At 35.9% G+C, this 26,604-nt stretch overlaps 1 long non-coding RNA gene across 1 annotated transcript; it reads right to left on the reverse strand.

The window, feature by feature from the left end:
* Positions 1-221: 221 nt before the first annotated feature.
* On the reverse strand, positions 222-9,201 carry LOC147654841 (uncharacterized). Its single transcript, XR_015283253.1, has 5 exons — positions 9,084-9,201; positions 8,717-8,842; positions 8,347-8,442; positions 7,959-8,024; positions 222-2,480 (listed from the first exon to the last, which is right to left on the reverse strand). It is a non-coding gene; the product is annotated as an uncharacterized LOC147654841 (long non-coding RNA).
* Between the last annotated feature and the right edge of the window lie 17,403 nt (positions 9,202-26,604).

The raw sequence follows: 26,604 nt of genomic DNA on the forward strand, positions 1-26,604 counted from the left end.
TCTCCTTGGATATGTCAAACAGAACACTTTTCCTCCTGGGGCTTGCTCTGGCTCAGGCAACTACTGTATTTTCAGTTTTTCTCTTTTCTGACCTGAAGCATTCACAGATAAATTGCTTGCCAGCTTGCCAAATTGGTTTAGGGCTGGAAGTAGGAAACTAGGCACCCATCTTTTGCACCAATCTTTAAAAAGTCCAAAGAATAATTTGATGCATATTCTTCTTCTGATGTAAACAAACAAGAAAGGTTTTATTTCAGTTTTGCACGCACATACATGCTGGCCACTTAGGGAGGGGGAAAAAAAGCAATTTTTCCTTGTGAGGATAAATATTTTCAAAAACTAAATTAATCAACATTTGCAAATAAAAATATGATTGGCTATTCAAAATTAAACTGAAAACTACATAAATCATAATGATACATTAAAAAGAGATACATATCTAAATATCAACACTGTCATGGTAAGAACAATATTTTCAGTAGAGCATATATTTGAGAAAGAATGGGGTTGTTTCCATAATGAGATGAAAAAAAGAGTAAAATGATCTTGTTCTTCCCCACTGAGCAGATTATTTAGCATTAGATCAATTTTTGCATAGGATAATATGCTTAGAAGAATGTACATGAGAAAGGTGCATAAGATCCATTTTCTGTACCCTTTTCTAGAACTGCTCTGAACATTTCAATGAGACCACAGCATCTAATAGACTAATTTATTTCTAAACACGGGATATAAATGATTTTAGTATGTAGATGCAGTTATTTAATAGTTTTCTAGTCAGAATTTATCCAACACATATCTTCTTTTTGGAATGGCAGGAAAGCAGAAGAAAGTCTAAAAACAGTCACTGTCTTCTGTTAGATGAGATGTATCTGTGAAGACCTTTCTACTTAGGAAGTGTACTCAGAGCAGCAACTTTTGTCAGTAGCTTATAGAATAGCAAAGCTGTTGACTGGAGGTGTCAAGTTTTTACACATCAGCTTTTTGATAGAGAAGAATTCATTTATATGAAGCCTGGGTTGGCTCCTAGTTGTTTGCTTGCTTTATACACTATTGAATTGCTTTTCACAGAAAGTGGTCACAAGTACGTTTGACAGATGTCTTACCACCATTTGTTTCTATTCTAACACAGTTCTTAATCTTTGTTTTTCAGACAGTCCCTCTTCCCATAATCACAGCCAGAACATCTGCACACTGGTTTAAGCAAGCAATTTTCTCTTATTAGGGAGTATAGAAAGCAAACTGCTGCATTCTAGGAAGACTCCTCATGAAAAGGCTAAGGATATATAATTTATGCAGAAAGACTGAGTCTTGGTTAAAAATAAAGTCCGAAAAATTCAAGATTTGGTGTCAATAGTTTCAGTCTCATCTGATGATTCCTTCCACAGCAGCGCATTGTACTTGGAGTTCCAAAGCTGGTGTCAGAGCTCTGGGCTTGAGATTGTAGTAAGGAAGAAGAAACTGGTAAATGTTGAGGTAGAGCAGGTGAAGACGATATCTTCAAAAAAGTACCTGATGTTAAACTTAGTTTATGTAGGGCTGTTTGTTTCCTGTAGGGTTAAGACTCTTGCTTCAAGAAGAAATAGCTGTCTCTTGCTGTCAGAGGACCTCACATTATGCAAGTTCATTCATTAACTCAGCAAACTCCCTTAGGAGCACAGCTGGATTGTTTGTCCCCTAATTCTGATGCTGCACAGATCTAGCAGCTGTACTTGTTGGGGACCTTCTTTTTACTGCCAGCCTAAATTCATACACATATTTTCAAACATTTCTTACCGTTCTAATCTCCCCATTGTAGGAGTACCTTTACTATTCTCAGGAACATGTATTCCTAGATACATTTATAGACTGCTTTTCCCTCCTAGCCCTGTTTTGTTAGGCTGAATAAAGAGTTTGTCTTGTCCAAGAATGTAAATGAATCCATATTTCCAAGACCGCCCTGGAGCCCCATGCCCAGTTGGCTCATGTTCTGTAATGAGTTTAACACTCCTAAATTACTGTGTGCTAGCTGAATCTGAAAGTCTCTTCTTTATTGCAGACATTTAGGAAAAGTGAATTAGTGATTTTGAAGGCCTCTGTCTTGAAGGTCTTCGAAGAGCTGATTTTTCAGTCTGACTATTTTTTTGGTTGTTGCTTCTCAAACATCTGTGAGTTTTCTGAAGTTGAGGAAACAGAATCACTGAGACTTGATACTGGGTACCTTTTTTGGAGAGAGTGGAGGAGTCACTCAATTCAGTCTAAAATGCATGTAAAGCAAAACGCCATTCTTAAAAAGGCAACTGCCCAGATTACTGGGTAGTTTCATGTAGATCTCTGCATCTTTTCTACGTGGCTATAGCCTATATTTTTAATTCAACTTTCTTAACCTGCAGCCAAGGAACTGACAAAGGCAGCCCTCATGTTGCCCTTCCATCCTCTATGATGCTGGATAGGTGGGTGGCAGCAGGAGCAGCCCTGGTTCTCTGCTGATGTTTAGCAACCTAAGGAAAGGGAAATGGAGATCAGTTCACAGCAAAGCCCTAGCATGCTATCAAGATTAGGGTAAAAACAGCTATATGTCCTCTGTCTTGCCCTGTGAGTAGTACTGTTCACACACTGGCCTGTCATCCACATTAATTCTTCAAAAGGAAGATGGAAGAGAGCCAGAAAAGCACTCATTTGTGTATTTATGTCATATATATTAAAATACCATGCTAAAGTGTAGTGCCAGTGATGCTAAGGGGCTGAGGGTCTCCTTTCATCCATAGCTAAAGGATTACAACCAGGATTACCTTCTGGATCATTAGTCTACTGCTGTGCAGGAATAAAGAAATCCAGCTGAGTGGACTACTTGGGTCATCGCTCTTTGATTTATGATTCATACTCTGTTCAGTACAGGTGAGAATACAAGTGCTCAATGTACCCTACTTTCATAGAGAAGGGGTTTGATTATGTAAAGATCAAATTTAATTGGGTATTGCACATTCTGTAACTTTCAGGCTCCATTTAAATGTATTTTCCCAAAGAAGGGCTAATTCAAAATTTCATTTCCCTAGCCTTAGCACTGTTGAATAGCTTTTTCACATTTACAATGTTCTGAAGGGTTCTGGAATCATATATGAGGTAATTAGGTTGCTTTTCACTGTTGGAACAAACAGAACTTCACCTGGTAAAGTCAGAATGACATTTCAATGGGACTTTTCCCTGGCTATGCTTTATAAATAGGTTTGCAGGATCTGATTAGTAAGAAAGTCCATGGCCACTAGACAACTTATCTCTATAAAAAGAGCTAATCCATGTAAATGCTCTATGTTAAATTTCTAATTACATTACCTCTTAACAATTCCCTGAGAGAAATATATCAGAAATTCTGCTTCAAAGACATATTAGGTTTTATACTCATTTTTTGTTTGTTGAATGATACTCCTCGGTGTAAAAACAGCATGCTACTTAATTATAATGCATACAGACTATTAAAATATTTTCTGTTAAAATGTGAAGAAATCAATGAAGGAGAACCTTTCCTGCCCCAGCTTTGCTCTGTAGCTGCAATGACAGACCACAGCAGAAAATACAATGGTTTCAAAGACTTCTACACACTTACTGGTAAAATTTAAAGCGGATTTTAAGCTGTTATAACCTTCATTGTGTGATTACATTTTCCAAGAGTTGTGTACCAATAGAAGAGTTCTGGCAGGCTCAGAAACCACAGTCTGTCAAATTCAGTCCATGACAGATACAGATAAAGAGCATTCTTTTTGGCTAGCTTTGACTGGTCAAGATTTTTTTTTTTTTTTTGTGCATTTCCCTGACTGCCTACTATAATTTTGGGCTTCCTTTTATTACTGGACATAAACAAAGGAATTTGAAAGAACATCTCATTGTAAATTATTCATATCACAAGATGCATTATAGAGTGACACTATGAAAAAAGAGACAACTTCATGAAGTATTATCCGTTGTGGGAGAATCTGCCACTGGAAAAAGAGCAATCCGAGTGAGTCCTTATTAATTTTTAAGTAAAATCTGATACTTAATTGACGAATTGTAAAAATATTTACATATTTTTTCTAGTTTCTATATTGTCAACTTCAGAAACAGAAACTTGATTAGGCCTAATTTTCTGATATTTTCAGCTCAAATGTTGGAAAAAACTTCAGATTTTAATGCTTAGATGCACTAGGCATACCCTATAAAACTGCTAATTACACATATCCAAAATAACTCATAGAAAAAAATAACTAATAATTTTATTTTTTGCTTTTTGATGTTTCTTCTATGACAGGTTTTCAGATGTTTTAGATTAAAGACATTTGTTCAGACAATAATTTTAAGTAAAGTGTACAAATAACAAGTTACCAATGACATCTGGTCTAGCTGTCATTTTCCTTTTGCATTCTGCAGCTTAAACTGGTATGCATTGCTAATGTTTTGCACAAGGAAACAGAATAAAAACAAATAAATAAAAATTGAAAAAGAAATGATGTTCTATTTGTACTTGGTATTGGTAGAAAGTTTTAAGCGGAACCATTCAAACGCACACACCAAAATTTATTTAGATTTCTTAAAGCTGGTTGCACTGTAACCCAGGCAAATTAATGTTTTCAATCTTGTTTTCCTTTTGCTAATATTCACTGCCAGCAAAAAAAAAATTCCAAGAAACTGGATTTTGAAGAGTGTCTCAAATAGCGATTTAGCTAGGAGACAATTTATTTAATTAATGAACTGCTCACCTCTGGATCAAATACTTGGAGAACCTTTGAAAACAAAGTACTCTTCAGATACACCATCACCTTTCTATTTTGATGCAGGGGCCAGCATGCCTGTGACTTCTCTGAATTATTGTGGCTTATAGGGATGTGACCCTTTCTCCAGATGCACAACTGCTGTAGCCTCGTCTTGGATGGAGCTCATTTGCAATTACTTACGTCACAAGTAATTGTGTGGAGCTACATTTAATTACTGTGAAGACTGTGATTTCATGTGTTTCCTGATACTTCACATTCCTGGTTAAATTTCTTTTAGTTATGAAGATCTTAAAAATAATTCCCTAATCATGTAGACATAAAGACCTGTCACTACAACTGTAGAATGTAATCAAAACGACCACTTTTGTATTTGTTCATTGAGTCTTATATTAAGTATATAATATATAGGTACTACAAAATAGTAGCTTGGTGAATTGGATTTTTATTTTTAATATAACTTCAAAATAAAACAGCACCTTAAAGGTGATATAATTTCCTTCAATAATTTTCATAATTTCCTTTTTATTCCATCAGGAATATGTAGGAGAAAGAAAGCATAAACAAAAAGGATAATGCTTGTAGAAGACAAGTTGTTGTAAATTAGCAGAGAATAAATTTAGGTGAGAAATGAGATGAAATTTCTAGCTATCATCAAGCTAAAATTATGGAAGCATGTTACATTTTGAATTTTAAGCTGCTGCTTCATAAATTTAGTGCATTTATGAAACTGGTAATTTGATATGGTTCTTCTGTGATAGCAAGGACTAGATCTCAAATATCCAATGGATATGAGTGCTCTATTCCAAATCAACATATAAGAAAATCACATATCAGCAAATAGTAAATATTAGTACTATTTATTTACTATATATTACTATATTTATTACTATATTAGTATTATTTATTTGCTATATTTAAATGGTAAAATTTTTCACTATGGATGTCTGTTATTTGTCAAATTACCTGAGTTTCACACTGGCTGTTTTCTTGTACAGATCTTCACATTTAGAGAAACATAGACAGTTGACAATATTGCAAATATACTGATTTTACTTTTTTAAAATATATCAGTAAATGCAGGTATGTAGAGAATAATTTATATTTTGGGTCACAAAAGTCTTCCAGAGACAGTTGCATGGTAATAAAATGTTGCATGATAAATAAAATAAAATAGGGGAAATATGCTTTGCTGCATGTTTATTAGTTCACTCAGTGTACATAAAAATAAATACAGATATATTCCAGCACATCTTTGCATCCATAGTTGTCTTTCTAATTCTTGGAAAGTATTGGGCTTTCCAGGGAAAATGATCATTTGAAGGAAACCATGCAGTGTAAAGCACAGACATGGTTAATCAAAGATTTGTTTCCCATTACCTTCAGGTTCATTATATCATCAAAATGAGTCATTGGAATCCAGCCTTCATGACTCTTCATAAAATTCCTTATTGAAAAAATTTACTTTTTAAATTTGGTTTTGTGTTCCACAGGAAGGAATGCAGCACTTGAAGCCTGGGTTCTCTGTGGACTTTTCAAGTGCTTGCAAAGTCATAGTTACTTGGCTGGCTCTATAGATCTACAAAAAGGAAAAATATATCCAGAGCACATATAATGTTGTTCTTGTGTACCCAAAACACCCCCTGACTCGGCAACTGGGGATAGGTATGAAGATGGACTATATCACTGTTTTTATGGGTAAGCCAAAGAAAGAACCATATAGGGAGAAAAACTGAATTGAATCCCATTCAAGACAATGAAAAATTCTGTGGATTAGGATAGAAATGCTACATTTTGTTACTTTGAGTTCCTTCTGTATAGTGCTACTTAGAAATCATTTGCTAAACTGTTGTATTGAATTAGTTTATTAGAGAAAACAGACACCTGTTTTAGGCATTGTTCTGCTTCTAATTGCTTTTCTATTTGCATATCACAACACTGTTAAAATAAAATAAATAATGTTCCAGGTAACATCTTTAAACTTGAAATTTATGTCATAATGCAACATGGTATAAGAAAAGTATCCACATCTAATCATAGCAGTCAGGGTGTTAGGCTAATTGAAGTCCATTAGATAGAGAGCTCAGAGAGTTTAAGTGCATTTAATAGGAAAGAAAAGAATGATCAGGTGAGTCAGTCATTTCAAATTATTTCTAAATTATTGAATCATAGTTTAAGATTTAGGACATGTTAATTAGTTTAGAATGAAAATTCCTGCCTAAGAGCCAGTTGTTAACACAGCCTCTGGATGAACTGAAGTTCACAATAAGTCCCTACCACAGGATGAGAAATTATTCTGTATCTAAAATAGCCTCTTGACCTAGAGAAAGATCCCAACCACGTGTTTCTGGGATGAATCACATACATAATTCAGAGGTGATTAGTTGTACTGGTTTCCATACTCCTCAAGGAATAGGAAAGAAATGGAGAAATTAAGAGAGGAAATGTAATTAATGAGCAATGAGGACTTTTAAAAAGGTAAGTCTGATTGCAGAGAACAACTGGGAAATCTATTAAGACCACAATTAAATTGTTATTTCATCCAATCTGTAAGAGTTCAACTTGTTATAATGGCATTCCTGGACCAGACATGATTTTGCAGATGGTGTTATTACTTTAAATGTCAAGGTAAGCCCCCAAACTAAAGGGGGGAAAAAAAAGTCAAATGGTCTTTCCTCAGGTGTTTTTTTTTCAAATTCATTTCCTACTGAATCTGAATCTTTTCAGAGCCCTTGAATATCTGCTAGCATAAAAATGTCAATCAACCACGCATACAGATGCTTCCTCTCCTGCTTGGAAGGGATTTTCTTAGTAGGCGAGCAAGGATAAATATCACCATGGCATTCCCTTCGGAACACTGCATTAATGTGCATTACAGGACTTTAATGGAGACTGACTTGGAACAGAAGGGCTGCTTGCCTCCTCTGAGACCAAGAAGTACAAGAATTTTACACTTTCAAGGTATGGAAGGAATGACTACAACTCAGTTTGCACATATAGCATTACCTATTCCCTGATGATTCTTTGGAGAAGCAGCTTTTATTTGACAAAATCATGTACTGAAGTTGCAGTTCAAGAAGGAAAAACCTTAAAAGGAGTCTGAAATATGAAATATAAAAAAATAACATAGCATCACGCAGTAGATTCCTTTTTTTTGCATTTTAGAACATGATTGATAGTTCTTGCATGCAAGGTTGTGTTCAGATAAAAAAATGGAAGGTTGACTTGCATTACCTCTATTTCAGCCCTTAGCTCCATCTGAGATCTTCCCATTAATGTCAAAGTGCAGCTCAATGATTTCTGCATGTTGTAAAGAGACATGAAGGAACACATTTCAATCCTGTAGAAAATACATCTGCCTCTTCTTCAACCAGCATAATAACAAGGAAATTGACAAAAAAAGAGAAGATACACTGATTTTCCCTTTCATGACATGTATTTAGAAGAAACATTATAGCATTTTCAACAAAACTCTTTGTTTAAAGGGTTAAAATAATTGATGATACTAAAACACACTGATGATATTTCCTGTGATAATTGAATGCATCAATCCTTCTTTCTAACTGTAGTCACTTATTCAGATTTCACTGGTATTTTGTATGTATCATAAATATAGTCTTACCTGCACCACCACACTGGAAAGACAAAAAAAGTTTCAGTCAATCTAAAAACTAAAAAAAAATCACTCCAAGCCTTCCACTTGACATCTGGCTCAGTACTGCAAGGGAGATAAACATGTATTACAGGCATTTGGCTAAATAAAGCCTCACTACAGCTGTTATAGAAACTCTGTGGAAGTGATGTCTTTGAAAATTGTCAAATCTCTGTGGCCAGAATCCAGGAATTTCATATTTTTACAAAATGAGATTGCAAGATCCCAAAAGTTTCTTAGTTATTTCTGGTTCTTACTGTAAGAAAAGCTTGAGTCTGAATGTTTTCCATGGAAAGTGTAACAGTTGATCTATTAAAGGGTATTTTTTCTTCTCACAGACCTGGTTATATTACTTCCTCAGTCTGTTTTGGTTGCAACAGCCCAGATACCAAGATTCTGCAGATGAGTTATCCAATGACAAGTCAAGATTTAAGTTAAATATTTTGAAAGGTGCCGTAGGCAAAACCTGAAAAAAAAATATTTTCTTGGTTGAACATCTGTAAAGCAGGACCAAGAACATACAGAGAGACATGCAATGTTTAATGTTTGCTAAAATGGACAACTATGGCAAATCTACAGATTATTTCCCTTTCAAGTATCCAAAAGCTGTAATTCAAAATGTATTTTATAATATTGAATTCACTTAGTCATGTTCCTAGAAGGAGTATGACACTTCTAGGATACAGAATATTGTTCTATCTGAATACATTTTTAGCTCAGCAGCTGCTACAAATTCAGGTTGTTGATGCACAGTGTTAATTGGTAAGTACTGGTGAAGACTACAGATTAAAAAATAAGATTGCACGAGTTAATAAAGCTGTGTTTGCTTCTTGATGTGAGGGGCATTAAATAAGTAATTGCAGTAATGAAGGTGTCAGATGACTTGGAGAGAAATCATGACTTTTACTGTTTACAGTCTATCAAAGCCAACTGTTTCCAACTGTGTCTGATTAGTTTTCTTTCCAACAGTTGCTTTGCCGCAGGAGGCTTTCTAACACTCATTCTACCTTTATTCCCTCCTTGTCTCAATACATCATTGCAATTAAAACTTTGCTTTAAAACTGCAGTTTTATGCTTGTTTAACACCAATGGTTTTACAGGAATTATACCTGTGTGAAACTGGTTGTGGTTGTGCTTCATTGAGCTGAGCATACCACAGGCAAATTTCAAATTTATTCTTTATGCTCATCATGACCAGCAGTGCGTTAGATCCTTGGCATATTTTCCACAGCTTCAGGGACTTTTGATCTATTCCATTTCTACTACAGTTTTAAATAAGTTTTTATTAGTCTTAATTTAGAAACTTTCAGGTATCAAGGAGCTAATGGAGAATTTCAGTCTTATACTCTTTGTCTGTGGATTTGTTTTCTGTTATTTTGAGTTTTGGGTTTGGTTTTGTTTTGTATTTTTCCAGGGCAAAGCAACATAATATAGTGAAAAGAGTCCAATTTGAAAGGATGCAAGGTAAATATAAATATCTGAAATAATGATCATGATTTATGTCTTTCTGGTATCACAAAAATTGATTTGTATACAGAAAATGGGATTCAGCTTTTTAATACATAGTCAGCCGTGGAGGAAGGAACCATGATTCTTTTTACCTTTTCAATGTCTGTGCCATAATTTGGAATAATCATGGTGCAGGCCATGATTATGTAATTCATAACTAACTGCTTTTGTACATTCAGCATGTTGGTGGTGTTTACATTGCAAGTGGAAGGTATATTAAAAAGTCAAAGAACAAATAGGAGTAGCATTACTGATAGCTGAACTCTGATATTTAGTTTGATATGGGAAATCTGTGTCAGTTTCAACTGGGAAAAGGAAATGCATTTCTACTCCCTCACTTTCATTACAATTTAGATAAAGTTAGGTGTATATATCCCTTCTGAAATTAATATTTGATACAGGTTTTTTGTATATTATTTTGTGTATAACTTGGGTGGGTGGAGTATTTGTGTTTTAATGTAAAGATGTTTATTACCTTCATACAAAAAATAGCTTTCCATTCATAGAATTACAGAATTATAGAATGGTTTGTGTTCAAAGAGACCTTTAAAGAACATCTTATTCAATTCCCCTGCCTATTTTATACTAGAAGAAAAGGTATCACATGGTAATTCTTTTGGTTATTTGTGAAATGATGAATTGTTTGAACATGGTGGGTGTCTATACCCAAAACAGAACCCTGACAATGTGTTACTGTGCCATCTTATATTAATTGTTAGATAAGCAAAAATATTTTGGTCTGTGCCATTGTGAGTTGTAACAGAACTAAAAACCCTCAGCCTATTGAAACCCTATTTCACACCATTAGACCTCCATTTTGCAACTGTACATCCTTTAGTATCTTCCCTGTCATGAGCTGTACTTGCACAGAAAAGCTAGAAAAATTATTTGCATGGAAATAAAATTTCCTCCTAAACAAGTGTTACCTGTCAGTCACTAACAACAGTATGGAAGTGAATCCTAATATTAAAATTAATGCAAGAGGTATTGTTAATTCCAGTTGCCAGAAAATAATGTAAGGATGACCACAAAGCATGAGAGATTTTTCTTGAAAAAATCTACTTATCACAATGCTGGCTGAGCACATCATACATATATAGGCATACAAACAAGGAAACAAAGGATGATAAATAATATATCTTAATCACAAACCAGTGAGCCTTTTTTCATGGGAGACAAAACTGCAATTTGATTTCTTCAGAAGAGAAGAAATCTCAATCAAACCCTATTGTTTGTGGTGACTGGTGACATTACAAAAGATTAGGGAGCTTGATGTAAACTGGTTCTTGGACTGATCACGTGTTTCAAGGGGACGTGCTCATTGTCAAGGCGGTGGCAGTGATGGGGACAGGGCAGCTTTCATGGACCCTGCCAGGGCAGAATGTCTATAGCATTTCTAATGTTCTATTCCCAGCTCAGCAAACAACAACCTACTAATCCTGATGAGTGTGTTTGGCAGGGTGTACCTTTATTTTTTTCTAGGATACATGCATATATTCCAGAAAACAGAGAAGTGTGGTCGAATGACAATGGCACAAAGGCAGCCTGGATTAGCCATACACTAAATCTTCTTCTAAATCTTCTAAATCTGTTCCTTCTTACACCTTCATGATAGATGCACCCCACCATGAACTGTACAACCTGAGAAAATGACGAGTCATAACAGTAATAATAATCACTGAGTTGAGTTTACAATGTTCAGTTATACATCAGATTGCAATAGATAATATATACATCAGATAATGATAGACAATAATTAGCCATAACATAAATTTCCTATTAAAAGGACTGACATCTGTTTCAGGAGAGGCCAAATCTCATAACTGATCTGCAGGTCCTGAGCAATGAGAGTCTGAGTCATGCCCTCTGGTTTGTCCCAGGGATGAAGCAGTGTGGCGGCAATGCTGCTCTCCCCACAAGAACATTAGACCTACTTTCATTTCAGCTCCCCGAGGTCAGTGCCATAAGCCCTGTGACTCTTAAGTGGTTTTCAGGGTCAGGAGAGGTGATCACTGTGCTCCATTTTCCCAGCAAAGCACTCCTTTTGCGGAACAATTCCAACTGTTGCCTGCCATTTTATTGAGACACATAAAGTGCCAGTTGGATTTTTTTCTGCCAGAGGTTTAACATTTACTTTGAATGTCATAAGCTGAATGACATATAATATTAATTAAAAGCAAGCAATGAAATTATCAGTAGGCACTGGAAGTCTGATATGAGATGGATGCTTTAGCTGAAAACAAGATAAAATAAATGGTGTCATGCTTTCATTTTAAGAGGGAAAAATAAGTATGAGATATTGTGAAAGTAAAATATTGTAAGTTTAGAATGGTCAACAGCAGGAATTACTGCATACATTTATAATGTATAATAATTTGTATAATAATTATGTATCACACACAAGTATTTATACAATATAAGAAGCAAAAGTAAAATTAATAGAGTACATAAAATCTTATTTAAATATTCAAAAGACTGTAGGGCAATTAAGACTGGATGAAACTGAAACAATGCTGGCAAATAGGGAGCTCACTTTATTATTCAGTAGTTTTTCAATTTAGACTTAAGTCTCAAAATTTCATTGGTATCTGAGCAAAAAATGTACATAAGGAAGTAGTCTACAAAGAAAAAAAAGAGAGGGGCAGAGAAAAGAGAAGAGAGAAAAGAATGTTCTTCAGGCCTTCTGTTGAAAATACCTTATTATAAATGGGCAAAGAAACCCCTTCATGATGCCAGAGAAACAGCAAAAATGAATGAGGCTAGGAGAAGCATGGATTCTTGGTACCCTTACAAAAAACTTTGTATTTATTTCATCGGTTTTGAATAAACTTACAGAATGTTTTAAGAAAGGGAATTGTACTGGCATCTGGAATATAAAGGAAAAAACAGATAAATAAAAATAAAATCAAATAAAAAAAAAATCAATCAATCCTGATAGTATTAAGAAACCTAGCCCTTGAGATATCCTGCTGAATCAGGATGTCCTGGATTAGGAAATGCCTTGGTCATCACATGCAAGGTTTGCAGATGCTCTGCTCTGTTGAGAGTCCCACTGTGTACAGGAAGCACTGGCACTCACTGCCAGCAATTTTTGGATGTCCAGTTCCATGTAATGTTGCAAAAACCCTTGTTTTTTCAATCAAAGAGCAAGAATGGAAGCAGAAGACTAAGTACCCATCCAACAGTGTGCCTCCCTTTATTCAAAACATGACAAGATTGTTTTTCTTTCTGTGACCACGTGTAACAGAGAGATTGCTGAGAGGGAGGATTTAGCACAAATGTGACAAGTAGTCCTCTGAAACCAGAAGTCCAAGACCATGGCAGTCAAAACACCTTCAGCACTACTCTGGATTGCTGTCAGATGGCAAAGATTTTTGGCCAAACTGGATATGAATTAGTCTCAAAGTGAGAATTTGAGGGAAGCTGCACAATCCTATTTTAACTCTGTAAACAGTGAGAACTGTACTGTATGAAATTCATTCTTCCTGTGTGGGAGCAGGAGGTTTTTTTTGGTCACTAGCTCAGTGATGTAACTTATAAAAAAGAAAATCTCTGATGACTACGGCAATCTCTGAAAGGAACAGAGACTTTTTACCAGAACTGGTTTAGACATGATAGATGAAAAGAGAGAGGAAAAATGTCTTCAGTCAAAAACTCTTTTCCTCTAGGCAGGTAAACCATAATATCTGACATATAAGTGCTAACAGATGACATAAAATTCAATACACTATTAATCTTGTTATTAGTAACCTCTGGGATAGTCATTGTTTCTGAAATCTAATCATATTTCATGTTGATATTATAGTGCATAGGTAAGGAGCTCAGAACATTTTAAAGAAATTAATTAAAACTCATCAAGAACGCTCCTGGGAAGCAGAGCTAGAATCATTAAAATCACCTGACAGAGGAGGAGAAAACTATGCTGTAGAGAATATAAACAACATATTTTATATATCCACAAGGCCAGAAATTAAATCCAATATCCTCAGTCGTCAATTCATTGTTCTAGTTGCTGTGTACCAGCCTTTTGCATATGAAATATATTAAGAGATGGAAAATGTCCCTCCCTCAAAAACCCTGACTGCTTGAACTAGAGTTACAGGTGGAAGGTCCTGCAGAGCAGTGCGGGCTGTCAACACAACAGAGACACATCCTGTCACCCAGCCCCACTCCTCTAACTGGAAGAAAAGATAAAATAATCCATAAAATGCCTGTTCCTCAGCCAATAGCTGCAGCAGGGTTTCAGATACAAGGCACTGCACTTACTAAAAAACTAAATTTCTTACTGAAATACTTAATTTAGCAACTAATCCATGAGGAGACCTCACTTTGTGCTCACATGCTCAGTATAGATTAAGGGAACATGGGTCATTTTCCATGTCTAAAGATGACTTACAACTGCTACAGAAAAACCTTGAAATTGTTGAACTTTCTGAGTGGAAAGGGCTGTAAATAAAAGCCTAATGGATTAATGTAGGAATTGTATTTGATATTCAAAATTAAAAATTAAATTCCTCCACACTAGGTTTCATGTGTTTCAATTTCCTTGTAAAACTTTGTATTTATTCCTTGTATTTATTGTTGCTTATATTTTCTGTTCAAAACTACACTTTCAATAAACTGAGTTCAAATTCCTGCAACTAGAAGTGATTAAAAGTCTAGCAAAAATATCTTTTGAAAACTCTAAGATACATTTACACGACTTCAGAACAGTATTCTGAATAAAATCTTTTTTTTTGCTTTGTTTAGAAGTTGCATTTTAAATGAGAATGTTTTTCCAGTAAACTACACACAGAGCTATATAACATTTCAGTATTTTAAAGCTCATTTTAACATGCATTTTTCATAATCACATAGATCATATTTATATAAAGATTTTAAAAAATCCCTTTTTTTAACATCAAATATACTTGATATTTTATCTCCTGAAAAAGAATGTTTAAAAAATATTTTTTTCTCAATTAAGAACCTTTACTAGCACTTCTGAAAACACAAGAGCTGACTGAATCCTATCAGTTCTAACCAGAACCATCTTTACACATGCAAGGATTGTCTCAAGCAATTAGTGACAGAGGGATTAAGTTTTCCTTGGCTTTTATCTTTCCTTTGGCCATTTTCACTGGAAACTTCTTTTTGGTGTACCGTAACAGTTTTGTGGTAAAGGGATCTCCTGTTCAGATTTTTTCAGCTTGCTGTCTACTACTTCTGTTACTAAACATAAACTAAATGCTTATGCATTGCAAGGCAGATTTCGACTGAGATGCCAATGTTCTTTTGGTTTTGGTACTTTAGGGGTTTGTTTTAAATATATTTAGAAGACCAGTTAGTAATAGAAATATTCTAATGATCATATTTGCACTAATATTTTGTGGTAAAACATATAACTGGATCTAAACATCTGATGAACCTTGGCTTTTTCTCGATCAAAGAAAACCAACTTTCTTTCTGCAAAGTTGTTTCCAGCAGGTTATAGGGTGCCATAGAGGGGAGCAGAAAGACAAAAAGAATTATGAATAATACTGAAAATATGAGACACATTTGTGAGCTGGACAGGAAGCCACTCACTTAAAGAGAAGTGCACAAGGGTCTATACATGTAAGCATAAAGATGTCAGTAGATGCTATAGGTTTCCCCCAGTTTCTTTCTCTAAATCAGAGCAGTCCCCTCTGCTGAATGCATTGGGCAGTACACTAACTCGTGTTATCTGGGAAACCCCAGACTTCTTTTTAACTCTCTCCTCTTAACTGCTCTCCCTGGTTTTGGTTTATTAAGAACACAAAAATATTCTGTATAGGGTGGTCCAACTGAGCAAAGCTAAAATAGGTGAAGAAGACAGCTAATGTTATTTAACTCATTCACTCAAGACAGCTAAAGTGATATGAAAAAATTACATTTGAGATCATCATAACAGAATAACAGTGAATTATCTTCTGTCATAATTCTACAGCAAAGAACTCAGATATGTTTGATTGAAGGATGAGATACTAAGAAAACAACTTCAGCAGCAAACACCTGAGACTGAAAAGTGCAAATTAATTTGAAAACACCACAGTTATGATTTCAGATTGGTGCTTACTACTACTATCTCATTCCTTTGTCAATGTATAACTCACTTCACTGAGTCTCATTATAAAGTCTTTCCCTCGTATGTCGCTGAGACAATAAATAAACAAAAATATAAATCATCGTATAAATAAACTTCAGTGTCATGGCTGCTCCAATTTGACTCTTGAATCTCTGTTCTCTTGAATCCTATATATGTATTATTCTTTCTTAGAGCTTATGAGCTGGAAAACCTCTACATCTTTCTACAACTTGCTAGGTTAAAAAAAATCTGGGATGCAATTTATCTCTATCTGCTTCTATGTGAACTTTTATCAGCTCTAATTGCCTCTCTGCTTTGATGTACTCATAAAGTCTTTCAACGCTTCCATTCCCTTCCCTCCCACTTGGGAAAATATCCCAATCCTCAGAATCTGACCTTTGGCTTATTTCGTGAAGACGAAAGCAGAGAATTTATTCAGGCTCAGAGCAATACTAACGTCATTAACTTACTTCCCACTTTCTGTATATCCCTCAGTGGCTTCACAGAATACTTGATTGGCTTTTTGCTTGTGTATTTAAATGACATAAGACCATATTTTTGCTACAGAAATGTCTATTCCTTTTGATTATTTTATTGCATTTGTAGCTTTACATTTTACTGACATATTTTAAATTACACATTTTTAAATGATCTTTTTTTGATTATATGGCACTGCTTTCCAGAACATTTCCAACCCTCCTTCCACTCCTCCTCCCACTCCAGTCCTTCCCCCCTTTTCAGCAGCCGTAGCAAAATTGTGTTCCTCAGAATTTAGTTATAGATTGGACAAATGTCTTTATTCCAAATCTCCAGGCAGTTGCCACTTCATAGGATGGTAGACAAAGGGTCCTGGGACATCAGCTGTGATTCTGACTGAATGAGGAGTCAATTACATCATTATTTCCCTAACTGATACTTGACAAAACAATATCTTAAAAACTCCCGTGATGGGAGATTCAGAACTTTTCTGTGACGCATCTGCTGTTACTCCACCATCCTAATGGATTGTTTCTCTAATAGTAAACCTCAGCTTTGTTTGCTGCAGTCAAGGTGCTCTTTCTTGCACCCTCCCCAGTAGATGTGGGGAACATCTTATAGTATTTGAATTTTTCAAAATCAGCATTTAAATCTTACAGATTGTGTTTCATTCATAGTTAGTATGAAAACCCTTTTCTCCATACAAAGTCTCCTTGTTTTTCTCTGTCAATTTTGTGTTCAACATTTCTGACCACACATTTTGTCTGTGGTTTTTTTTCCATTTTTTTGTTTTGGTTTGTTTTTTTGTGTGTGTTTTTTTTTTGTTTGTTTTTTGCTGATGTTTGTTTTGTTTTGTTTTGCTTGCTTGTTTGTTTTCTTGCGGGTTTCTTTGGTTGGTTGGTTGGATTATTTGGTTTCTTTGGGTTTTTTTGGAGCGTTTTTCGGTTTGGGTTTTTGGTTTTGGTTTTTGTTTTGGTAGATTACACCTCTGATAAATCTTTCTTGAAGTAAAGAAAAAATAACCCAAGTGGATTTTTGGTAAAAGACTACTTCACAAATTTTACATACTGTATATTTTTACAGCTAGAATTTACCCCTTTACACATCTCAATATCATGTGCTTTTTAAGTTGAATCATTACAATATCCAGAGCCACTTAAATTACATACCCTTGATTTCAAACCTTTCCTCCCATCTGCCAAGTTAATTTTTCATTAATTTTTTTTCCCTTCCAAATGCATACTGCCCCTTTGCCTCTAATTCTGTTTGAAATTAATAAGATTTTCTATTACTTTCTTTCATTCATTAAGGAAAATATTCCACAAAATGTAGCTTTGTAATTAATGGGTGCATACTGGTGATTCTACATCATATACTGTCTTCCTCATGTGCATGGATCTTTCCTGATTCCAATGGTTTTGTTCATAGTTTGTTTACAAGACTGTTGTGGGGGACAACATCAAAGTCTTAACAAAGTCAACAGGCAGTGCTTTCCACATATATCTTCCAGCCCAGTGTGTCACTGAGAACTTTCTGTCCCTCACAGGAGATGAATGTATTTGTAAGTAATATTTCTTCTTTCCATGACCTCCTTCATAATCCCTTCACATTTGTGTTATCTATGTAACAAAGGATTATAAGAAAATATTCCAGTATTTAACCACAATGTCTTCTGTTACATCATTTAATGCCTTTCTCTTATTTTAATCTAAAACATTAGGTTCCTTTTTTCACACTCCACTGCTTTTTTTTCTTCAATCTCGCTTTGATCCTAGCATGAATAACTATGTCCCCTCCTCAGTTTTAGCACATCTTTCTTTATGTCCATATTGCTTATACCCTTCCTGGTGTTTCTATTTTAAATAAAAGTACTTCTAAAATGAAAATTAGGATCCCTATACAACTTTCAGAATTCAAGGAAATCTTCTCAAAAGGGTTCCAAAATCCTGCTGCCACGTGCATGTTATGTCCAACATGAAAATTCTCTGTATGGCTTCAAAATGTAGAAAGTAGTCTAATCTGTGGCAAAGGAGATATTTGAGAAAATATATTCTGGAGACAAGGCATAATCAACTAATAAAATAATTTTCAGACTGTTCTCTGCTCACATTTTTAGAGTATCTAGTGAACACAGAAGGAGATTGCATTTCCCACCGTGGTGTTTTTTTCTACATTAACTTTTAATGACTCTGTAATGATTGTATGGAATTACTGTCCTGCAGGTGGTTTAAAGGTAATTTCTTTATATCATTTTAATGGTTCAGAACAGATGTGCCTGCTAATCTTCTTGCCAGCTAGGTGCTGCTGTGATGTCTGTACTCTACAGTACTTTTGACCGTGGTCTACTCTCCATTTCTAATTAATTCTGTGGGAGCTTTTTAACCTAAATATGAGCAGGATCAGGTTTTTTTTCTGTTGAAGAGGCTCTATAGAAGCATGAATACCTTTTCACTGACAAAAATCAAGAAAGAAATGAATGAATGACTAAATGTCCATCCTGTCCATGGAATCACAAGGAAATTTCCTTAATTTGACAAGATAATAACTTCTAGTTTTAAGTTGAGTGTTGCTATTGCAAGGCCGAGATAATGTATGGTTACTCCTTTTATAGTTTCAAACTATTAAAGGAAGGAAAAACCAACAGTGTCAGAAATGTGATATAATCAGAGCATTTGCATGTCAGTGATTTACATGGTTTGCGTGTTACTTGGTTCTAACCAGGAAAGGGATTTTCAGGGAAATTCAATCCTATCCATGTTTTCCCACATGGAAATTGGTGGGGTTCAGCAACTTCCTAATAATACTTAAAGGCAGCTGTGACACTCTCCAGACCATTACAACCTAGCAAGATGTATGGAGATGGAGATTCTGTTATTACAGTGAGAAAAATGGTAAGCTGAACACCATAGCTGATGTTCTGAGGGATAGAAAACAGAAAAATCAGTTTAAAACCTTAGGCTTTAAAAATGTATTGGTTACAATTTTAATTATTTGGAATTAATGATAAAGGTCTTTTTTTTTTCTGTTTTGGGACAAAAGAGTTCTGGAAGTGGTTTCTCTCCTTCTCTATTCTGCTGCTGGCCAAACTGTGGTGTTCAAATATTTGACCTTCATAAAAACAAAAAAAAACCAACCATGCTTTACACAAATATTTAAAATTGGAAGTTCAAAGAAAATTTTAAAATATTTTCAGAGCTTGGATTAATTCATTAATTTCATAAATTTGATTTAATGGCAATGTTTGTTCTAGGCTCCTAGATAAATGATACATCATTAATTCAGGTCTAAATGCAACAGTGTTTTAGGTTACAATGATTTGATTCAGGTACTGAAGACAATACTGGAAATCCATCAGCCATCCTCCAGTACTTTTTAATAAACAGTAATTTCCAAACAATTAAATAAATGACAAACACTCTCTTATTTAATTTCTGTGATTGTATTCCAAAGGAAGTGAGCAGACAGCTATGGTCAAGTCTTCATCATTTCCTAATACCATTATAACAGAGCTCTTAACTCAAGCCAGCCACAGATATTCCAGAATACAGAAAGCAGAAGATGAATTAGACTTGAAAGACTGAAAAATTTGTGTGAATGTAATGTTACTTCATCACTTCCTAATATCATAATAACAGTGTTTTTAACTCAAACCCACCACATTTATTCAAGAAGGCTCAAAGCAGAAGATGAATTATATTTGAAAGACTGAAAAATTCAAGTGAATGTGATGTCAAAATCAAGTTTCTGCTCTGTGGACAGATTACACTGGGTTACTGCTGCCCTAACTACTACTTCTGAGGAGATGCTTAGTCCAGTATAGCACATCAATTAAAACAGAGGTACCCAAAGTGTGGTGAGATGCATAAAACCCAGGGGGTGTGCAAGGTAATCCTTTGGGGTGCAAGAAAATATTTTTGTGCCATTAATATAAAAGACAGGCTATTTTAAATATTGAAAATAGTGCTTGTTTTGTCTTTATATCATCCTTGTTAACATTTCTGTTCTTTGGTACAATTTAGAGTATGAATTGTATATAGTACACTGTGTATATGCACATAATTTGTAAATGAATAAATGTAGATATGTGGAGAATGTGTACTCAAAAGTTTTTACCTTGACCAAAAAGTTTTGAAATTGCGGTACTATAGAGAATACTATGATCTCCAGACACAGGAATCCAAAGAATATTCAGTTCAACATTCATTCACAAAAGAGTTACAGTAAATTCTTGCCAGGCTTGACCCCTGCAGCAGAAAATTTGCTTTTATTTTATTTTGAATGGTTATTCTACTTCAAACCCATGGCTTAGATGTAAAAAAGCCTGACCCAGCCTTTCACCTTCAATGTGGGAGACTTCAAAACTGGAAATAGAGTTTGCCAATAAATGTTAAGTCTTGAAGAGCTGTTTCAGCCTAATATAATGACACGTGAGTCTTCTTCCTTCCCTCAGCTGCTCAGGAACTTGCTCAGTCGCAGACAGCTCTTGCTCAGAGTGGGGGGTAGAGCTCTCTAAAAGACATTTACATGAACCTGGGATATCAGAAAGCAATCCTCACTGTGCCAAACAGACATCGGTAATAAAGATAATAATTTAATTGTAACTGACCCCCATTGTGCTGTGTAGTTTATAATGAAACACAATACAGAAAAAGCCAACAGGATAAGAGAAAATCCTTGTGTATCATAAGAAGGTATAAACCAGTGTAGGGAAATGTGTTAAGAAATGTTGATAGAAGGAAAAAAAAGCTTTGATTTGTTACTCAGTACTTGGATGAAGTTTCAGCTATGTTTTCCATGTGCAAAATCCATAGAATATCTGAAGATTTGTGTTCCCTTGTCTGCAAGACTCAGATTTCTCTCCCCATTGCCCAACCTGCACCTCCCATCCATTTTCACCTTCCTTCACGGCTGTATTAGGAACAAGCCCTGTAGCTGCAGGTTCTGACCTTGACAGCTACACCAAGATATGCAGGGAAAGAATTGTTAAGATTAGGAGCCTTGCTTGATCTCAGGCTTCGATGATTTAAAGATGACAGCTAATCTCATTGCTGTCAGATGAGGACTTTGAGGGTTTCTGAAAGAGCACAGACACCCAGATTCGTCATTCACATGAGCTTAGGCTGTATTATGCAGCTTTTTTGACCACCATCTATTTGCTAAGTCCTTTACAGATCCCACTCAAACTACAGAAATGCAATGTCCTCTTTAAATCATTGACATCAGAAAACTGAAGACCAGTATTAAACTTGACATCTACCTGATTGTTGCAAGTGTTTTGTTTTTTTTCAAGAGAAAGGAAAATATATTTGTTGGAGAATTAGCATTTTAGCTGTTTTTTTGGTAAAGGGCCTTCAAAAGTGAGTAAGTTTTAAACAAATTTAATAGACTCTAAGTTTCTGGTTTGTTTGGTTCTGACTGAGAGATTGTGCAACTACCATATGATGTAAAAAAAAAAAACCTTCTTCAATTAGACAAAAAAAAAAAAAAAGGATTTTTCTCATAAACTAAACTCTTCAGGAGTAGGGAAAAAATCCTAAAAGCAATAGTTCTAGACTCAGGACTGTGAAATTCAGGGACAAAACTATTGTTGTGACCTTATAGCAAAGGAAAGGTGTTTAATGAAGTGGGATGTACGAGTAGGAGGGGATTAATTGTAAATTCCGCCTTTGCCTTTAACTAAAGAAGTTGGATTTGAAGACTGGGTTCCTACAGGTTTTCATACAAAAGACTTCTTATCCCAGATTTATATTCATAGTAGATGAATTAATTTTATTTAAATTCTCAGCCTGGAAATGTCACTGAAAAATAGATTAATCCAACACCACAATGTAGTGCTATCAGCTCAAGAAGAAAGACACAAGAAATCATTAATCATAGAATTATTTAGGTTGGGAAAAACCACTAAAAGCACTGAGACCAACTATTAACCCAACACTGTCAAGTCTAAACTATGTCCCTAATCACTATACAATGTTCCTAAGCACCATGCCTACACCTGTTTAAAAAACCTCCAGGGACATGGACTCAAATACTTCACAGGGGAGCCTGTTCCAATGGCTGAAAACTCTTTCAGTGAAGAAGCTTTCCCCTAATATCCAATACCTATACCTTCTCATATGCAACTTGAGGCTATTTTGTCTCATGAGATCACTTTTTACTTGGGAGCAGAGAGTGATAAGGTCATCCTTGAGCCTCCTTTTCTCAAGAAATGAGAGAAAGTAAAGGAAGCAGGAAAGAGAAGGGAGCAGAGAGAATTGTGAGAATGCAGCATAGAAACAGGAAAAGAGGAGAATGGAAATACAAAAAAAGATGAGGGGAATTGTGAACATAAAGTAAAAATTAGAAGAAAAAAAAACTGATTTCAGGGAGAAAAAGACCAAAGGAAATTGTCTATGATGCAAAAGTATACAGTTTGATTGTAAGTGGAAGGCATGAAACACATGAAATAATATAGGCAGCCAATATGAGCAGCATAATTGAGCAGTATCCATATACTTAACCAAATATCCATATGCTTAACCAAATATATGTGTGAGAATGTCAGTAGAGATACTCTGGTTTAGAAAAGATGAATGTGGTTGGCAGATAGACCAGGCACTGGTAGTCTGCACAGGCTGGTGCAATGGGAAATATCCCTGAAGCGTGTTTTCCTGAGAGAAGGAGCTGCCTGGCATGGTCCTGGTCAGCTGAACCTCCTGAGACATCTGCTCGGTCCCCAGGGCTTGCAGAAACCAGCTGGCACAAGTCATTGGGATAGCAATTTTTTTTCATTTCAGAGTGAAGACTGTGACTCTCTTCAGTTAGCTATGAAACTTGTGACTACACAATCTCCAGGTCTGATTATCGCAGTTTCCTATGAGGCACACCTTAGCCATCTGCCTCTGCTGCAGAGCACAGCTGCCCACAACAGAGCTATGTTTCCAGATTGGCAAAATGTATTCTTGTGGATTATCAAATAGACTACACTGGGTCCTGTGATTCCCCTGAGAGTAAAAATCACCCAAGAAAACGCAAAACAATGGTGCTGTACGTTGTAAACACAGCTATAAAAGGCAAGGGTTTCTGAGGAATTAAATTGATATTTTATGTAACAGATAAGTCATTGTCATTTCTTTTCATGCTATCTATGCAGACTGCATGTCTCTCATGCCATAGACCAAAATGCAGCTTGTTTTGAGTCAGAACAGCCAAGCTTACTCTAGCCCACCTGAAGTTGACTTATTTCTTGCATGGCACTGAAAAACGTAAAGCACAGTGGGTTTTTTGTGGTCCTAAACTGGAAAAGACACCCTGAAATGTTTGCATTAGGTTTACCATACTATTTCACTGACATATAATGGGCAAACAGAAATAGAGCTGGTGCTACAACTCCTGCAGCTCTATCCAGATGAGAATGTCACATATAATGTAACAAATTAGATAACAACCATGTCTCTTTTCAGCAGAGAATTAAACTGACCCATTGTATCTCCTCATTTCCTTGGAAGCTCTTCTAGAACTTAACCTCAATCTCAATGTACAATTACTGGTACATTTTATATAGTCTGAACTTCTTACTTCTCTTTTAGAATCATATTAAAAATATTTTATGCAATTCAAAGTCTACTTTCTGCTTTATAATAACACAAATCATTCTGGGAAAAACTGATTTTATGATTTTAAGGGATTGAAGGGTAAAAAAAATTTGCTCCAGGGAATATTTTTTGGGATAAATTTTGATCCCAAAACTACTTCTATTTCTACCTTATAGCTTGCTTCATGAACCACAAGGTAAAGTGGTTAGAAAATGCAACGTATTTTCCAAAGATGTTGATGAAAATAGATAAGATATTACTAAAAAGTCAACCGAAAACAGCAAGGTCTTTAAAATCACAGCCACACTTGACTGAACAGTTATAAGTGTCCTTTTAGTCACCCTAAAGCTTCTTATCTCAAAGCTACAAAATAGATGTATTGACAGTTGCACAGGAATGAACTTTAAAGATACATAAAGGCAGCAGAGGTCAACCAAACTCTGAATAAATGTCAAGATGCCAGAGGCTCATGAGGAAGTGCAAGAAATTCAGGCGCTGCTGCTGTCCCTGAGACCAGGATAAAGAATTAACAGTACTTCTCATGCAGTGCCCTGGAGTCAAAGCAAAGGGATTCCAAGCGTTTTCTTGTCCCAGGAAAGGAAGAAAAGAGGTCAGCGCTACCCAGCTTCACCACTACTGCCCCAAGGGCAGCCCCTGCCAAATCTTAGCTAGAAAGGGAAAGTCTACAAAACTTTTTCATCTTCAACCACAATCTTTTCCCAACAAAAGAGTGAAGGACTATTTTCACCCTTGTTCCCTCATTTATCTTGGCAATTATTTCTACATTTGTACAAATGTAATAAGCGCGTGTAATATGTAAACAAAAACATATGTATGAATCTGTAACACTGCTTTTGCCTTTCAAGCTTTCTGAGAGTTGGGAACCGAGCTGAGAGTTTCATCCTGCACTTCTGCTGACATCTCTTACAGACATCTTTAGAAACAGGGCTCAGAACTGCAGTGATATTTTACCTATTGCTGGAAAACTTAACTATTTACACAAAGTTTAATAACAGGCTTCAGGGAATAAGCCGGATCACATTTTTGCATCAATTTAGCAGGATTTATGAGGAAGCTGAATTTTGCTAGTAGCACACAGTTTTCCCCCACCAAAGCAAAGACAGTCTTGCACTTCACAGTGCCCTGTGAGGACAGAGAAGCTGCTCCAGCAGCTGACCCAGGAGTGGTTGTGCAGGACACCCTCGCACCACGTTTCCTGACATCCACAGATACGCTCAGTGCCTGGCACCCGGGGCTGCATGGGACACCATTTGACTCGACAGTGACACTCCTGAATGACATTTACTTGTGGGAGGGATCTGCCAAGTAATAGCAGCAGATTGTTTCCACAGCCTCTTTCACATAATGCTTTATTTTCATTTTTTTCTGAAGTTGCCCATATGTTTCTCAGATAAAGCTACAAAGCCAGATGGTACAAATAAAATACATTAACGAGACTGTCTGCCCTTGTGAGAAGAGATCATATCCCACCATTAGGAATTACTAACTGTAAGTAAACACAGAAAAACTGCAGAAAAAGTGGTGGATGCCTGGAGGAATCAAGTTCAGTGCAACACCTGAGGCAGAGAGTTTCTTCCCAGCCTTTTGGCATGTCAGGCAGTCTCACTGAAAGTGCTGAATGTGCTGAAGGTATGTCTGTCATGAAACTGTGATGTTCAATTGCAATAATGCATAAGGCTTATCATAAGAGCATATCTCCAGCTGTGGGCATGACTAACAAAGAGAACTGCCACATTAACTCTACAGGTAAGAACAGTGCAAAAGCAATGAAGCCGCTTTCAGGATGGTTGGGAGAACTTACATCTGCATACTTCTTGCTATCTTGCGCTAAATCTGTGACCCATGGCACAGCTGTATTTCATACACGTGCTAAACAGATTGAAAATGGTTGATATGTCTTCCTATGCTGCACTCACACACCCCAGTATCACAAAGAATATATCTTTACATAGCCATTAATTATCCTTGGTTGCATGTACTTCCTGCAGTTTTCACTATTCTCTACAACCCTTAATTCCTTCTGATAAAGTATTAGCTCTGGGCTACAAAGGGCTACAAAGATGATTAGGGATCTGGAGCATCTTTCTTATGAAGAGACAGTGAAAGCTGGGCCTGCTTAGTCTTGATTAGAAACTGAGAGGGGATCTCATCAATGCATGTAAAGATCTCAAAGGTAGTGCCAAGTGGGTTGTGACAGACTCTTGAGTGGCGCCCAGTGACAGGACGAGGAGCAATGGCCATAAACTAAACACAAGAAGTTTTATCCCAAGAACTTTTTTACATTGAGGGTGCCAGACTACTGGAACAGTCTGCCCAAGGAGGTTGTAGATTCTCCCTCTCTGGTGACAATCAAAACCCACCTGGATGCAATTCTGTGTCACCTGCTCTAGATGATCCTGCCTTGGCAGGGGGATTGGACTAGATTATCTCCAGAGATCCCTTCCAACCCTAAGAATTCTGTAATTCTGTAATATGTGAGGTTTCAAATGTGAAGAATCATTGCTAATATTAATAATCATTACTATAAACTATTTGTTCTTTTTCTTTACCTTCTACATTACT

The sequence above is a fragment of the Cyanistes caeruleus genome, chromosome 2 (assembly GCF_971803275.1).
Source record: "Cyanistes caeruleus chromosome 2, bCyaCae1.hap1.1, whole genome shotgun sequence".
NCBI classification, from domain to species: Eukaryota; Metazoa; Chordata; class Aves; order Passeriformes; family Paridae; genus Cyanistes; species Cyanistes caeruleus.